The 4,263-nt window shown below is 42.1% G+C and overlaps 1 non-coding gene across 1 annotated transcript; it reads right to left on the bottom strand.

The window, feature by feature from the left end:
- Positions 1 to 1,846: 1,846 nt before the first annotated feature.
- On the bottom strand, positions 1,847 to 1,953 carry LOC122085319. The gene has a single exon (XR_006142094.1). It is a non-coding gene; the product is annotated as a small nucleolar RNA R71 (small nucleolar RNA).
- Positions 1,954 to 4,263: the final 2,310 nt, after the last annotated feature.

The following is a 4,263-nucleotide window of genomic DNA, read 5'->3' as shown; positions in this document are numbered from 1 at the left end:
GCCAATAAAGTAAACATATGGTTTTTTGGGCCAATAGGAGCTCGCAGGGTAGGGTAAGCTAGCTAGACAATATAGGGTGCATAAGTAGGTGAAGAAGGAATCTCTTCTGAAATCGATCATTGGAATGGGGATTCTGATCACCAGTTGGGGTGTCGGGGCCTCGACGGAGGCACTGGAGCTAAGACAGGGGTGCTAAAGCTAAAGTAGGGGTGCTGGAGCTAAAGCAGGGGTGTTGGAGCTAAAGCAAGGGTGTTGGAACTAAAGCAGGGGCGCTGGAGCTAAGGCAGGGGCACTGGAGCTAAGGCAGGTAGGGGTCCTAGAGCTAAAGCAGGGGCGTTGGATCTAAGGTAGGGGCGCTGGAGCTAAAGCAGGGGCACTAGAGCTAAAGCAGGGGCATTAGAGCTAAAGTAGGGGTGCTGGAGCTAAGGCAGGGCACTGGGGGTTGGTCGGGTGTGCGTGGGGTGCGGGTAGGGGTGCAGGTTATGCGAGGCTAGCAGAGTGCGCGTGGGACATGGGCAGGGGTGCAGGGCACTCACGAGGCAGGCCATAGGCGTGCGGGGCAGGTGGGGTGTGTGCGAAGCATGGTGTGGATGCTTGCATGGGTGAGGTTTGGGCCCTTATGGCTTGGTATGGGTGCTTGAATGGGTGGGGTTTGGGCACTAATGGCATGGTGCGGGTGCTTGCATGGGTGGGATTTGGGAACTCATGGCATGGTGCAGGTGCTTACATGGGTAGGGTTTAGGTGCTCATAGAATAACTTCTGGGACTAATTGCAGGAGATCCGATAGTCTGATTTTGACGTACCATATATCGTCGGAATCGTGATTCCAAGAACTATGCATCCATATGGTCACTTAGGATTGAATTCCTTCATATATGAAACATCATAATTGGACCATTCTTTTCTCTCACATGGGGTTTTCAGGATTTTGGGTGGGTATGGAATATTTTTGGGTTAGATTACCTTAATTAATTATCATCTCTGTCGATCGGAAGTAAGAAGTTGCATCCAAGATCCGTAGTTCATCATAGCTGGAGGAGGGTGACAAAATTGGGTGTCTACAACATTGTTGCCGTGCAGACAGTTCCATGTCATTTTTTGCTTTCTTTCGGTAAATCGGAGTGATTTGTTTTCTTTTTCTTCCATTAATTATTGAATTCCTGAGAAGAACAACTTGCAATAATAGTTGTATCGGTGGAGATCGCCAAGCCTCACGGTATGATAAGGATAGGTTTCATGCTATAGTAGTACCTCAGGAATTGAGCAACCCTGGATCCCTGCTGAGAAGCTCCCAAAAAGCCAAATAAAAATCCATTCTTTTGTGCTTGTCTTATTCTAGTTATGGGTATTTTTCTGTTACATGAATGCTAGGTGGGTATGTAATACTAAGAATCAGTTAGAAAGAAGAAATCCAATAAGTAGTGACCCTATACCTATACTCTCATCAATACTTTTTAATATGGGAGACCAACAGCAAAACTCTCCACCTAAATCTCTAAAAGATTGGTTCTACCCTGTAACAGCAGACCAACCTTCCTACATAGTTCTACCACAAGCCCAAGGCAATAATTTTGAGCTCAAATCTCAATACATCACTATGTTGCCCCATTTTCATAGGCTACCCTCTGAGGATGCATACCTATTCCTTAGGGAATTTGAAGAGGTATGTGTTCGAGTTAAAGGCCAACAACTTTCTGATGATGTTGTTAAGCTTAGTTCATTATTTTTGCATTAAAAGACCAAGGTAAAAAGTGGTTGTATGGGTTACCCAAAAATTCCATAACCACATGAGAGAAATTCACAGTTGTCTTCATTAAGAAGTTTTTCCCAACTCACAAGACCAATAAGCTTAGAAGTGATATCCTCCAGTTTAAATAGAAGCCTAGTGAGTCCTTTTCTAAACTTATGGAGATATTCAAGGATCTACTCCAGGAATGCCCTCACCATGGCTTAGACTTATGGAATTTATGTCAGATTATTTATGAGGGTATTGATTACCCAACTAAACAATTGATAGAGTCTATGTGCCCTGGGGGATTCACATCCTTTACAAATGAAGGAGAGGCATGGGAATTCTTACTTGACCTAGCTAATAAAATCCATGAGTGAGAGTCAACCCTAGAAAGTGAAAGAACCATAGGGGGAAAGGATATTTTATGGATGGGATAGTAGCCAAGGAAGCCCATTTGGATAGCCTAATCAAGAGGATTGAGGCTATTGTTCCTAGAGAGCCACAATCAGTTAATATGGTTAAGATGTGTGCTTGGTGCCAGTCCCCTGGACATGTTATAGAAGAATGCCCCAACACCTCTGGGGGCACTTCCAATGATAGTGTTAATGCATTATATCAGAATAACCCATATAGTAAAACTTACAATACAGGGTGGAGAAACCACCCGAATTTCTACTGGAAATAGGGCAACTAAGCAGGGCCTTCCAATTTCCATAGTTAAGGTCAACCTGGAGCCCAAAGACCTCAATAACCTTTTGCCCCAAATAATTTTCCTAGGCCGAATGTAGGACCTAGGCTAGTTTTCCTAAACCCCCTCTTCTATCATCTTATCAGCAACCCCCTGGGTTTATCAACATTGGAGAGGCAAGTAGAGTAAGTGATTTGGAAAAGAATATGGCCCTCCTCATGACAAGCCATCAAAATCTTATGAGAGAACTCTTCCAAGTTGTCTAAATTTTGTGTGAAAGGGAGAAGGGAACGTTGCCTAGTCAACTAGAGCCTAACCCTAGGCATCAGCCTGTCAGTTCATAAGCACCACCTAATGCATACAAGGTCAAAGAAGGCCCTCTAACCAATGTAATGCTATTTATTCCCTTAGGAGTGGTAGAGAGTACCAACAGAGTGTTCCTAAATTTTCCCCATCCATTACTCCTGTTAACTCTCCTTCTGTTGAGGACACAATTGTGCCTCTTGTTCCAGGTTCATCTAATGAATCTAAAGATTCTTCTGAAATTAAAGCTGATTTGGTTAAGGAAACCAAAAATGATTCTTCTGAAAAAGGGCAAATCCCTAACAGTCCTTATGTTCCTCCTGTCCCCTTTCCTAATCACTTGGTAAACAAAAAGAAGACAACTTCTATGGACAAGATTTTAGAAGTCTTAAAAAAGGTAGTAGTGAACATCCCTCTTTTGGATGCCATATCCTCGATCCCTACCTATGCAAAGATCTTGAAAGATTTGTGTACTTATAAATTTATTAGGAGTGTGCCCAAAAAATCATTCTTGGCAGGTAACATTAGTTCCAAAATAACTCAGCCTATAGTAGCCAAGCATAAGAATCCAGGGATCCCTACCATAGCTTATGTCATAGGCAATACCTACATTGAGCATGCCTTCCTTGACCTTGGTGTAAGTGTGAATCTTTTGCCATATGATGTGTATACGCAACTAGGATTGAGAGAACTAAAAGCCACTGGAACTACTCTTCAGTTGGCAGATAGAGCTGTTAAGATTCTTAAAGAGATGGTTGAGGATGTTTTACTTAAGGTGGGGGAATTTATTTTCCTAGTTGATTTCATTGTGTTAGATACCAAACCCTTCTAAACCAAGCATAAGATCCCAATAATTCTAGGAAGACCATTCCTAGCTATCAGTAATGCATTAATCTATTGCCGGAATGGTTTCCTAAGGATATCTTTTGGTAACCAAACTGTTGAATTTAACATGTTAAGGATAGGGAAGCAACCACATATGGAAGAAGATATCAGTACGCTTGAGGATTTTTTGGATTTTTCTGATGATTTAATTACTAACTTTGATATTGATTTTGATTTAGTATTCCAAGAGTGTATGGATGAGTTGGATCATGATAGTGAAAATTTCTTTTCTAAAGTCTTGAGTCTTCACACACCTGTGGAGCCCTTAGGACCCCTTTCCAATTCCATTCCCAAACCTTCCGTAGTTGAGCCCCCAAAACTCGATCTTAAGGAGTTGCCATCTGATTTGAGGTATGCTTTCCTAGGGTCTGACCAGACTCTTCCAGTGATAATTTCTTCATATTTGACTTCTATCCAAGAAGAGGAATTACTCAAAGTGTTAAAAGACAAAAAGGAAGCACTAGGTTGGACCATGGCTGACATTAAGGAATTAGCCCTTCTATTGTTCAACATCATATTCACCTCATTGAGGGGTTCAAACCTTCAATGGAACTCCAGAGAAGAGCAAACCTAGTGATGAAGGAAGCTATTCAAAAAGAAATACTTAAATGGATGGATAATGGGATCACTTATTCCATTTTTGATAGGGGCAAG

This window comes from Macadamia integrifolia, chromosome 7 (genome assembly GCF_013358625.1).
Source record: "Macadamia integrifolia cultivar HAES 741 chromosome 7, SCU_Mint_v3, whole genome shotgun sequence".
Lineage (NCBI taxonomy): Eukaryota > Viridiplantae > Streptophyta > Magnoliopsida > Proteales > Proteaceae > Macadamia > Macadamia integrifolia.
This window is presented reverse-complemented; position numbering and strand designations above follow the sequence as displayed.